This window comes from Equus caballus, chromosome 8 (assembly GCF_041296265.1).
Source record: "Equus caballus isolate H_3958 breed thoroughbred chromosome 8, TB-T2T, whole genome shotgun sequence".
Lineage (NCBI taxonomy): Eukaryota > Metazoa > Chordata > Mammalia > Perissodactyla > Equidae > Equus > Equus caballus.
This window is the reverse complement of record NC_091691.1, coordinates 88,350,247-88,363,950: the sequence shown is the minus strand read 5'-3', so window position 1 is coordinate 88,363,950 and position 13,704 is coordinate 88,350,247. Positions and strand designations below refer to the sequence as shown.

General features: G+C 38.5%; 1 long non-coding RNA gene across 1 annotated transcript; it reads right to left on the bottom strand.

Moving 5' to 3' along the window:
- Positions 1 to 9,689: 9,689 nt before the first annotated feature.
- LOC138915333 (uncharacterized) lies at positions 9,690 to 10,191 on the bottom strand. The gene is made up of 2 exons (XR_011421140.1): positions 9,996 to 10,191; positions 9,690 to 9,771 (listed from the first exon to the last, which is right to left on the bottom strand). It is a non-coding gene; the product is annotated as an uncharacterized lncRNA (long non-coding RNA).
- Between the last annotated feature and the right edge of the window lie 3,513 nt (positions 10,192 to 13,704).

The following is a 13,704-nucleotide window of genomic DNA, read 5'->3' as shown; positions in this document are numbered from 1 at the left end:
AAAAAAATGCTGTTAAGACCGATGTCAAACAGCATACTGCCCATGTTTTCTTCTAGGAGTTTTCATGGTTTCAGATCTTACATTCAAGTCTTTAATACATTCTGAGTTGATTTTTGTGCATGATGTAAGAAAATGGTCTACTTTCATTCTTTTGAATGTGGCTGTCCAGTTTTCCCAACACCATTTATTGAAGAGACTTTCTCTTCTCCATTGTGTGTTCTTGGCTCCCTTGGCGAAAATTAGCTGTCCATATATGTGTGGGTTTATTTCCTGGCTCTTGATTCTGTTCCATTGATCTATCTGTCTGTTTTTGTGTCAAGACCATGATGTTTTGGTACTATACCTTTGTAGTATATTTTGAAATCAGTGAGTGTGATACCTCCAGCTTTGTTATTTTTTCTCAGGATTCCGTTAGCTATTCGGGATATCTTGTTATTCCACGTAAATTTTAGGATTCTTTGTTCTATTTCTGTGGAAAATGTTGTTGGAACTTTGATAGAGATTGCATTGACTCTATAGATTGCTTTAGGAAGTATGGACATTTTAACTATGTTAATTCTTCCAATCCAAGAGCACAGAATATCTTTCCATTTCTTTGTATCTTCTTCAATTTCTTTCAAAAATGTTTTATACTTTTAGGTGTACAGAACTTTCACTTCTTTGGTTAAGTTTATTCCTAGGTATTTTATTCTTTTTGTCACAATTATAAATGGGATTGTACTCTTAACTTCTCTTTCTGCTACTTCGTTGTTAGTGTATAGAAACACAACTGATTTTTGCATATTGATTTTGTATCCAGAAACTTGAGTATATTCTTTTAGTATTTCTAAAAGTTTTTTAGTGGATTCTTTAGGGTTTTCTACACATAAAGTATGTCATCTGCAAATAGTGACAGTTTCACTTCTTCCTCTCCAATTTGCATCCCTTTTACTTCTTTTCCTTGCCTGATTTCTCTGGCTAGGACTTCTAATACTATGTTAAATAAGAGTGGTGGAAGTGGGCATCCTTGTCTGGTTCCTGTTCTCAGAGGGATAGCTTTCAGTTTTTCTCCATTGAGAATAATATGAGCTGTGGGTCTATCATATATGGCCTTTATTATGTTGAGGTATTTTTCTTATATACCCATTTTGTTTAGAGTTTTTGTCATAAATGGATGCTGTATCTTGTCAAATGCTTTCTCTACATCCATTGAGATGATCATGTGATTTTTATTCTTCATTTTGTTAATGTGGTGTATCACGGTGATTGATTTGTTGATGTTGAAACATCCCTGCATCTCTGGAATAAATCCCATTTGATCATGGTGTATGATCTTTTTAATGTATTGTTGTATTCGATTTGCTAGTATTTTGTTGAGGATTTTTGCGTTGATGTTCATCAGTGATATTGGCCTGTACTTTTCTTTTTTTGTGTTGTCCTTACCTGGTTTTGGTATCAGGATAACATTGTCTTCATACAATGAATTAAGACGCTTCCTCTCCTCTTCAATTTTTTGAAGAGTTTACGAAGGCGAGGTATTAAGTCTTCTTTGAATGTTTGGTAGAATTCACTGGGGAAGCCATCTGGTCCTGGACGTTTATATTTGGGGGAGATTTTTTATTTCTGTTTCGATCACCTTACTGGTGATTGGTCTATTCAAATTCTCTACTTCTTCTTGATCCAGTTTTGGAAGGTTGTATGATCCTAAGAATTTATCCATTTCTTCTAGATTACCCAATTTTTTTGCATATAGCTTTTCATAGTATTCTCTTATAATCTTTTGTATTTCTGAGGTGTCCATTGTAATTTCTCCTCTTTCTTTTCTGATTTTATTTGTTTGAGCTTTCTCTCTTTTTTACTTGATGAGTCTAGCTAAAGACTTGTCAATTTTGTTTATCTTTTCAGAGAACTACCTCTTGTCCTCACTGATTTTTTCTATTGTTTCTTTCTAGTCTCTATTTCATTTATTTTTGCTCTGATTTTTTTTAGTTCCTTCCTTCTACGATTTTTGGCTTTGTTTCTTTTTCTCCCAGTTCCTTTATGTGCACTGTCAGATTGTTCATTTGGCATTTTTCTTATTTGTTGAGGTAGGCCTGAACTGTTAGGATCTTCCCTTTTAGAATCACTTTTGCTGTATCCCATAGATTTCAGGATATCACATTTTCATTTTCATTTGTCTCCAGGTATTTTTTTATTTCCCCTTTGATTTATTCATTGACCCAATCATTGTGGAGTAGCATTTTGTTTGACCTCCCCATATTTGTGGCATCTCCGATTTTCTTCCTGTAGTTGATTTCTAGTTTCATACCATTGTGGTCAGAAAAGATGCTTGGTATTATGTTGATCTTCTTACATATATTGAGACTTGTTTTGTGGCCTAACATGTAATCGATCTTGGGGAATATTCCATGTGCATTTGAAAAGAATGTGTGTTCTGAGGGTTTTAGACAGTGTTATGTGTATATCCACTAAGTCCCTCTGGTCTAATGTGCCATTAAGGCCAATGTTTCTTTACTGATCTTCTGTTTGGATGATCTATCCATTGGTGTAGGTGGAGTGTTAAAGTCCCCTACTATTATTGTGATGCTATCTATTTATCCTTTTATGTCTGTTAATAATTGCTTTATATATTTAGGTGTTCCTATGTTGGGTGCATAGATATTTACCAGTGCTATACCCTCTTGTTGGAGTGTTCCCTTTATTACTATGCAATTCCCTTCTTTGTCTCCTGTTACAGTTTTGTTTTAAAATCTATTTTGTCTGATATGAGTATTGCTATCCCAGCTTTCTTTTCCTTGCTATTTGCGTAGAGTATCTTTTTCCTCCCTTCACTTTCAGTTTGTGAGCGTCTTTAGGTCTGAATTGTGTCTCTTGTATGCACCATATATATGGGTCTTGTATTTTTATCCAATTGGCCATGCCATGCCTTTTGATTGGAGCATTTAGTCCATTGACATTTAAAGTAGCTATTGATAAATATGCATTTATTGCCATTTTGTTGCTTTTTTCTGGGTGTTTTAGTAGTTCTTGTCTGTTCCTTTCTTCTTCTCTTGCTCTCTTCCCTTGTGGTTTAATGTCTTTCTTTAGTAATATGTTTGATTTCCTTTCTCTTAATGATTTGTGTATTTATTGTAGGTTTCTGGTTTGCGATTACCATGAGATTCATATATTGTATTCTAGGTATATAGCAATGCCTATTGAGTTGATAGTCTCTTTAGTTTGACTTCTTTCTAAAAGCTCTACTTTTTTACTCCCCTCCTCCCACATTTCATGTTTTTGAAATCATATCTAATGTCTTATTTTGTGTGGGTCTATCCATTACCATCTTATCTTTGAAATAGGTAATTTTAGTGCTATTGTCTTTTAACCTTCATATTATCTCCATAGATGGTCAAACAGCCACCTTTACTGTATGTTTGCCTTTACCACTGGTTTTATTGCCTGGTTTTGGTTTGTTTTTGTTTTTTGGGGTTTTTTTGGATGATTTTCTTATTCCTATATGTGGTCTTCTCTTTCCCACTTAAATAAGGCCCTTTAGCATTTCCTGTAGAACTGGTTTCTTGGTGATAAAATCCTTTTTTTATTGTCTAGGAAACACTTCATCTCTCCTTTCATTTTGAATTATAACCTTGCTGTATAGAGTATTCTTGGCTGTAAGTTTTTTCCTTTCAGAACTTTAAATATATCATGACACTCTCTTCCAGTCTGTAGCGTTTCACCTGAGAAGTCAGCTGATAGCCTTCTGGAGTTTCCTTTGTACATCACTTGTTGCCTTTCTCTTGCAGCTTTTAGGATTCTCTATCTTTAATTTTGGACATTTTGAGTATAATATATCTTGGTGTGGGCCTCTTTGGGTTTATCTTGTTTGGTGCTCACTGAGGTTCCTGTACTTGGATGTCTGTTTCCTTCCTTAGGTTAGGAAAGTTTTCAGCTATTATTTCTTCAAATACATTATCTGCTCCTTTGTCTCTCTCTTCTCCTTCTTGGACACATATAATATAAATGCTAGTGCAGTTGGTGTTGTCCCAGAGTTCCCTTAGACTGTTCTCGTTCTTTTTAATTCTCTTTTCTTTTATCTGTTCAGCTTGGTTGATTTCTTCTAGTCTTTCACCCAGATCACTGTTCCATTCTTCTGTATCATCTACTCTGCTGTTGAGTTCTCTCTAGTGAATTTTTCATTTCCAGTATCGTATTCATTTCTGAGTGATTCTTTTTTATATTTTCCAATTCTTTGTTGACATTCTCACTCTGTTCATCCAGTCTTCTCCCAAGATCAGTGAGCATCCTTATGAGTTTTTCTTTGAACTCTTTGTCAGGTAGATCACTTATTTCTATTTCATTTAGTTCTTTTTCTGGGGTTTTGTCCAGGTCCATTGCTTGGAATGTATTCCTTTGCCTCTTCATTTTGCCTCTTTCTCTGTGCTTACATCTATGTATTATGTGAGTCAGCTATGTCTCCTGATCTCAGAAAAGTGGCCTTATGCAAGAGATGCTTTTTCAGGCCCAGCAGTGTTCTTCCCTTTTGTCCCCAGTCCAAAGATTCCAGGATTGGCCCCTGTGTATGCTACTTGTGTTCTGTTTCAGCAGGGTTGCTGTTATTGTAGGTGCCCAGGGAGTTTATGCTTTCCCTCCCTGGCTTGCTCTTTTCCAATCAGGTTTTGGAGCCCCAGCAGAGTTGGCTGCAAGATGTAATAGCATATTCCTGTTGCAGTTTTTCTGATAATTGAGTAGGCACCCAGTGTGGCTGGTTGCTAGGCTCAGGGGCATACAATTGCTGTAGGCCTCAGGGCTGCAAGGCTGTTGTCAGCTCCCTTAAGATTGCAGATGAGGATGGCTAGCCCCAGGCACAAGAGCACCCAATTGTTTCAGGCTTTGGAAGGCAGGGTCAATCCCTTTTGTTCCTATTTGTGAAGCACAGGTCTTCTGCCACTGATAAACTCCACTCCCCACAAGTCCACACACACTGTCAACATAGTCCTGGCCCATACACACTTCCCGACCCCATGGAGTGTACCCAGTCACCCCACTGAAGAGGATTACACACTCTCCACCAACACTTCCCACACTTCACCTGCTCCTCACACAGGCCCTGCCCCACAGAGGCAGACACAATCACGTGCCTGCAGAGGATCCAGGCACCCAGTCTATGCAGGCTGACAAGTAGCCTGAGACTTGCTGTTGGGTGGGGAAAGTCCCTAGGGCAGGTTGCCTTCCCTGGCTGAGCTGGGTTAAATTGATGCTTTAGTGGGTGTGGAGACCCCTGGGCTATCTGGCCAGAGGAAGAACTCTAATGGCACCCTCCAGTACTAGGTTACAGCGGTTGCTGCTACCAATATCTCAGTCTCTAGAGAGGTCTCACCTTTTACATGCATGCAGAGCCTACCAGGTGAGTCACTTTTCACCAAAGGACTATGCACCTTTCTTTCTGGTGGTTTTAGGTTGCTTTCTGAGACAGGTGAATTTGTGCATGGGCCCTTTAAGACCTGGGTTTTTCCACTTATGTCCAATAGCTTTTCTGGGAGGTACTCCCTATTGTAGTTTCTAGCCAGCAAAGGCAGATATTATGACACTTGTCTCAGTTGTGCTCAGTCTGAAGGATGATTATAGTGGTAACATGCCCTCACTCAGTCTGCCTATGCCACCTTCTTGACAAGATCTCCCACTTTTTGTTTGTTGATTGTATATCTTAGAAACTTCCTGAATTATTTATCAGTTCTAGCAGATTTTTTGTGGAATCTTTAGGGTTTTCTACATGTAAGATCATGTCATCTGTGAATAGAGATCGTTTTACTTCTTCCTTTCCAATTTGAATGCCTTTTATTTCTTTTTCTTACCTAATTGCTCTGGCTAGAAGTTCCAACACTATGCTGAGTAGAAGTGGGAAAAGCAGGCTTCTGTTCTTAGCATAACAGCTTTCAGTCTCTCACTATGCACTGTGAAGTTAGCTGGGGTATTTCATCAATATCCTTTACCATGTGAGTAAATCTCCTTCTATTCCTAGAATTTTGATTTTTTTTAATGTTTCTTGAATGTTTTTATTATCAAAAGGTGTTGAATTTTGCCTAATGATGTTCAGTATCATTTGAGATGATCACATGGTGTTTTGGCCCTTCATTCTTTTAATGTGGTGTAGTACATTGGTTGATTTTCCTGTGTTGATCTATCCTTGCATTCCAGAAATAAATCCTACTTGATCATCATGTATAATCCTTTTAGTATGCTGCTGAATTCAGTTCAGTAGTGTTTCATGAGGAACCTAGTGTCAATATTTATAAGATATATGGGTCTGTAGTATTCTTCTTGTAGTGTTTATTTGGCTTTGACCTCAGGGTAATGCTGTTCTAATAGAATGAGTTATTCATCCCTATTCCTCTTCATTCATTCATTCATTCATATTCCTCTTCAATTTTTGGGAGAGTTTGAGAAAGATTGGTGCCAATTTTTTAAATATCTGGTAGAAATCAACAGTGAGGTCATTTACCAAGTCTTTCCTTTGTTGGGAGAAACCACGACTTTATTGTGAATACAAAATAAGACCACATTCCTTTTCATAATCAGATGAAATGGAATCCATCCACCATCTTGTCTTGTCAAATATGTCATTCTCTCTCCCTGGATCCTTTCTCTCCTTAATAAGTTTAAGAACCCAGGATGTTTAGCCAGTTTGGGTGTGAAGAGAGATGGTCAGCCTTACACTTGCTTTAAAAAGGAAAAGTCACCCATTTATTTTGTCCCCAGGAAATCTTGTACTACCAAGTTGCTGTTGTAGCCATTGCCACATGGTGTCACTAGTGGTGTGGCCTGAATGTGCTGCACTTGGTAGCACACAGCAATACCATGGCCTGGATCTGGACCCTGTAATAGTGATCTCCAAACCCTTTGCTCAAGTATAACTCATAACTTTTGTTTAAACCTAACACATTTTTCAGTTGACACCTAAAATTTTGTTCATAATATAAATAGTTATAAATGATATAATTTATGTCATGTTATGAGTGTTGCTATTTTCAAATAAACTGTTACATCATTCTTTTAAATGCATCCTATGAAAATAACAATATGATACACTCCATCATCCTTTTTCAAAACACACAAACAAGCTCTTTAACTTTCAAATACTTTATATCATTTCTTTTTACATGGAAATTATATTTCCATTCCACTTTCTCCAAGAATTTCACCCTAATTTAGTATATTTATATTTTAAAGACCTTTATTGAAAACTTTGTCCTCCTTCTCTCCAATGAAAATGTTTATAAATTTAAAATATAAAATATTCTTTTTTTCTATGAGAATATTGCTCTAAATGTTTAAAATCTCTTTTGGGTTGAGTTATCACTACACTTGCTGTTAGTATGAAATTGGAAACCATTAAATGAATACATTAACATTTTGATAAATAATTATTAAACTTGAAAGCTAATTTTTTATTGGAGCAGCGTCTCTGAATGATGTGAATCAGAATAAAATTTCTCTGTGCTTGTTAAATTAAGATATAAATGCATACTACTAAAAGTTCATGGGTTCTGCATCTAACACAGAATTTGGATTTTGTTAATAGCAACCATTAAACACATTTAGAGATGAGATACAATGAGGACCCACTTTCACAAGAGGAAATATCCATGATGAGATTTGATAAAACAGATTTTATATATTAATTGAATAATGTACATAAATTGTGAAAAAATTCATAGGTTTTATCCAATGTATCTTGAAAATATATAACTCACTAAAACATTCCAGTAGTTTTGTGTTTTCTTATGCCTGGGATAAGTATTAGGAATAGCAGAAGAGTATTTGTGATGTGTGCATTCATGGGTAAAAAAATTGTATTTAGTGTTCAGTAGCTCTTGAGATGCTTTTCTGCCATGCTCTCCAGAAAAATGTGATCTTGACAATAGAGGCTCTGTCGTTATTGAAGAATTGTCATTATTCTCATTGCCATCTTGCCTTAACTTATATATATTTGTAATTCAGAACAACCCAACACGAGCTGAAAAAAGTCCCCACTTGAAATTCCATCTTTCACAGTTTACAGGAGTCAATATAACACAAGAGAATGCAGAAGTCCTAGGTGGGCCTGTAGTATCTGGACTAATCAATAAATGTAGTTTTGCCCTTGTTGCTCCCGGGTATCTCACCGAAATACGATTTGAGGTAGGTGACAAGTTTGTGCTTTTTTTCTGATAAGTGGAAGAATTGGAAACCTGCCACTGTGAACACAGGACATTTTCAGGCAGATATATTTTGGACAAGAGAGAACATGCATTTGAGATTTAGATATTCTCATACAATAGAAAAGTCTCTGTGGACACCTTTAGCTTTACTCTAAATTGAAGACCACTGTTTTCTTTCTTTAGTTTTGTTTTTTGCTTTTTTTTTTTTTGGCTGATGAAGATTTTCCCTGAGCTCATATCTGTTACCAATATTCCTCTTTTTTTTTTATGTAAGCCACTGCCAAAGCATGGCCACTGAGAGATGAGTCATGTGGGTGGGTGCCAGGGAACAAAACCCGGGTCACTGAAGCCAAGTGCACCAAAATTAACCACTAGGCAACAGGGTCTGGCCCAAGATCACTGTTTTCTTAGAAGATGCTGGTGTTAGAGGAAGTTTCTCTTCCCCAGATACACTCAGCTGTAATGGTTCCATGACCCACCATCCACTTAAGTGGCATTCATTCTCTCTTTCTCTCTCTCCCTGTCTCTCTCTCTCTTGCTCCCTTCTACACTCTCTCACACTCTCTCTATCTCCAGCTTCCCTCCTTACTCCCCTCTCTCCGTCTTTCCTTCCCTCCCTACTCTCATCCTTCCCATGGTCTTCCTCCCTACCCCTCTCTCTGTCTCTGAAACCACATCCAAACACCATCTGACCAAAGGGGTTAGGTCAGAAGTGGTCCTCAGAAAATCCACACCCCATCTAATCAATTTCTTTATCCCTCTAGAACTTTGCATCTCCATTGGTACTCCAGAGACAGACATCCACAATAACTAATATTACCTTTATATAAAGAGCATATTCAAACAGATAAGGAAACCTCATGGCTCTACAGAACAACAGGGCAAAAGAACTGACAAGATTTTCACAAAGGAAGAGATTCAACTAAAATACAGATGTAAAATAAAAGAAGAATGGAGTCTATTTGTAGACTATGAAATGAAAGTGAAGCCACCCAGAATACCAGAAGCAGTTAGGATGAAGAGGAAAATCATAAAACAGTGGAGAGGCAACAGATTACGTAGTGAATATTAAGGAATGACATACAAGATAGTAGGTGGGCATATGGTGATATACCCCCAGGGCTCCAAACTTAAAGCAGGGCATTGAAGACAGAGAAAGAATAATGACAAGAAAAGTCAGTGGGAATAAAAGAAAGACAAGGCCAGTTTCCTGGCTTCACAGTGTGAAGATGGGGGATTGAGGAGCTGCCCCTGAGAACAGATCAAGGGACACACAGTCATGGGAAAAATCCATATTTCAGATAAAGCAAGGACGAAGAGGGAGAGTTCTAGGGAAAGAGAGAGCCAACACTGGTTTTGCTTAGCAATGGAACACAATTGCCAAGGTGAATTAATTGGGGCCATAGGGTGCAGTTGTAAGAAGTCAGGGAGGCACAGGGTGGGAATCAGTTGAAAGAAGCAAGGAGGAGGACTGTCCTTGCTGGTATTAGAGTCAGGGGAATGGGGAAAGAAGGAGGTCTCATGAATTGGTCTCAGTCTTCCATGCTTTATCTACATATGAGATGAATTCCCTGTGTAACACCTATTCAAATTTTCGTGGAATGGGTTCCTCCTGTGAAAATTAAAAAGAAATAATAATTAATCCCATTCATACATTACTCAATGTGTACATACCTATATCTACATCTGTATCTTCAGGAAATACAGTAATTGGCTGATATTCTATTACTGGATGATTGAAGGATCTTCTCCACTAATGAGTTTCCTTGTACACAGACACAACAACATACTTTGTAAGAAGGAAGAAATAAAATGCCCCCGGGATTTGCAACTCACCAATGCCAAAAAATCCTCACACATTCACAAGGAAGTATGGTTTGGGAAAACCAAGAAGATATTTCTTAACCAATAGCAGGATGGTTCCTCAAAGTGTAATTTCCTTTTGAGTTTTATTGGGTGTCTGGATTACCAGAACAAATGATGTTGGTGTATGTTTAGAAATACCCAAAGACAAGGGTTGACAAGTATTCACATGCAAAAACTTCTGAAACTTCTGAGTTGTCTATGACACTGTATGACATCAGGATGTCATAATGCTGTCTATTACATGCCAGGAGCACTTTTCAAAAACAGAAAAAACTACGAAATGGTTTCTCATTGGAACTAACTCAAGTTCTCCCTAAATTTTAGCAAACTCCTGGTCCTTGTGAACGAGTGCATTTTCCTCAAACTCAATCAATCTTTGCATGAGAAATCTTGGTGGCGTAGTCTCAGGAGAATTCAGCCTTAGTCAGAAGTTCCCTTGCAGGCCACTTTACCCTAATTTCTCACTAAATGTCTTCTTTCTACACCCAGGCTGAGCTTCTTGCTTCAATCCTATGGGGGTCAGGTACCTTTCCCCTAGAACCCAAAGAAACTCATCCTGCTGCTGCTCTAGGAACCTCCACTTCTATCTGGAGACTATGGCCAGTGATGCAGCCTCAACTGTGAAGCTCCTATTCCTTCTGTTTCTAATTTTTTGTCCTGCATCTTTTCTCTTGTCATGCCCTTCTACCTTCGGATGTACTCCATCATCAAGTGTCCAATAGTCTACATCCTCACCTCATCTAAACTCAAGGATCTTTTACATAACAGTCTCATTCAGGGATTCACTAAACACATGTTGATAAAGGAGACCCAAAGGCAGCATGGCCTGGGGGTGTGGTTTCAGGTAGAAAAAACTTTCAGTTTTACAAACAAAGATCCTCTCACCCTTCACCTTCTACCTCCATCCTCTGTGATTCTGGGAACTTATAGAAGGTGAATCTTCCTGTGAATGCATGATGTGCTGAGACAAGAGACCCTGCTCAGGGCAGGTGTTAAAAAGATCCAATAGAGCAAAAAGAGTTGGATAGGGTACAGAGATCAGACTCTCATACAGTTTCCCTTCATATGCTGGAGGGAACATAAAATGGCCCAGCCACTGTGGAAAACAGTTGGGCAGTTCTTCAAAATCAAACATAGACTTACCACATGATTCAGTGATTTCAATCCCCAGGTTTACAGTTAGGAAATTAAGAAATTATAACATTTGTCCACACTGAAATTCCTACAAGAGAGTTCGTGTCAGCATTTTCACAATAGCCACACAGTAGTCAAAACCTAAAGGTACGTCCACACATGAAGGGATAAAAACAAAGCGGTATATCATACAACAGAACATTATAGTTAGTCACATAAAGAAATGAAGTATGGATACATGCTACAACATGGATGAACCTTGAAAATATTATGCTAAGTGAAAGGAACCTGATACAAAAGGCCTCATGATGTGCTGATGAATATATGAAATGTCCAGAGAGAGAAGAAGTAGATTAGTGGTTTCCAGGGACCAGGGTGAAGGGAGAACTTTGGAGGCGGGTTCTTGGGGAAGGATGAAATTGTTCTGGAATTAGACCATGGTGACAGTTGCACAACCTTGTGAAAGTACTAAAAACAAGTGACCAGTACATTTTTAAAAGGTGAACCTTAAGGTATATGAATTACATCTCAACTAAAAAGTCGGTCCCCAGTACCCACATCCTTACCCCTGGTAAGGGAGACAAGAGGCTGGGTGCCCTGGAACGACAGCCTTCTCCCCGGCCACAGCCAGGCCCCCAGGGACAGTGAAATCTGGGGAAAAACACTTCCTCTGTCTGCCTGATTTCCCTCTCAGAGTTTCTAATGTACTCAATCCCAGCTTGATAGAGCTGTTAACAGGAATGGAGGGTTGGGCATGATTTCACACTCTCTCTGAGCCCCATACTCAGAGGAAATCACCCCAATTCCATTCCCACTTACAGTCCTTGTTTTTCTAAGGATGGAGCCCTAAGATGGCACCTGAAAGGCCAGCCTATCTTCCTGGTGACTGTGGGGCCCACAGAGGAGACTTTGGGGCTGAGCATTTGACCCATTCCCACCCCTTCAGATTCTGTCGAGGAATCATCTCTGCTGAGAGTGCAGAAGAAAACTGTTCTCTACATTTAAACATAAGGAGATGCGCGTCTTTGTAAACCCAGAGTCTGTCTCACACAGTTGGGATGGTGGATCTGCATGCAGGGTCCTGAGCCAGACTGTCTGCCTGGATATCTCACAGTGCAATTCACGACTGTAGAAACCTGGGCTTCTGTTCAACCACTCTGTGGCTCACTTAGGTCATCCGTAAAATGGGGACAACAAAGGGACCTGCCTCAATGAGTTGTTAAGATGTAAATGAGCAAATAGATATCCCTGCTCAATAAAAGCCAATAGTTTTTAATATTATTCTCTTTATTGGAACAGCATGCAGATGAAGAGAATAAGGCTCCCGTGAAAATAAACATAACTATATACTTATCCAAAGAACATGAAAACACTAAGTGGAAAAGAAAATTCACCTCTAAGTTCATTGCAGCATTATTGGCAACAGCCAAGACTTGGAAGCAACCTAAATGCCCATCAACAGATGAACGGATAAAGAAGTTGTGGTATATATAACAAGGGAACGCTACTCCTCCATTAAAAAAAAAACAAAACCATGCCATGCAACAATATGGATGGACCTTGAGGGCATAATGCTAAGCAAAATAAATCAGATGGACAAAGACAATTCCCATCTGCCTTTGCTCATATGTGAAAGATAAACACACAAACACATAGACATGCAGAACTGATTGATGGTTACCAGAAGGGAAGGGAGTGAGGGAAGGCAAAAGGAGAGAAGGGGCACATATGTCTGATGATTGCTGACAACTAGATTTTTGGTGGTGAATACGTTGCAGTCCATACAGAAGTCTGAACACCTGATCACCTGTGCACCCGAAATTACTAAATGTTAGAAACCAATGTGACCTCAATAAAATTTTATAAAGAAAGAAATTAACCATAGCATTCAAAGAACACCTTGTTCACATTTTTTCTTATGAGCATTTGACCCAAATGTTCATTCCAGGAATCTGGAGGTGATGTGCTAAAGTACAGGATGACAAATAAATGTCATGATTATGGAGATGAAACGATTTATTTCTGTCTCATATTAAAACAAAATTTAGACTGCTGCCATGCAAATGGCCCCTGTTTGTATCAATTGTTCTTCTCCTTGTGAGCGTGTTAACATGGCAAGCTGCATCAGCTTCACACTGACCTTAGAAAAGCAGGGAAAATAAAGGACCAGCTGCACGGGGACATGAGCGGTAACAAGGAGGACCTTGGCCAAGGTACAGCCTTTAGGGGAAGGCAATGATTCCTGTTCTCCATGTACTGCTGCAAAACATTATCAGTATCTCTCTAAACTGAGAATTTGAGTTATTTTCCTGGTTATACAGACTAACTACTAATGAAATCAATAGGTTGAACAGCCCTTTTAGAAATTTAAATAAAAAACGTAAGCTTTGTAATTGTTTACATTTGAGTGGGCCTTAAAGACTATTCAACATCCAAAAGAAGGAAGAGGGTTATTTCTGGGTGAGTGTAGCTTGGAGCATGAGAGATAGTTGGATTTTACCTTTATTCTCATTGGTACTAGAAAGGCACCTCCATGAATTTCATA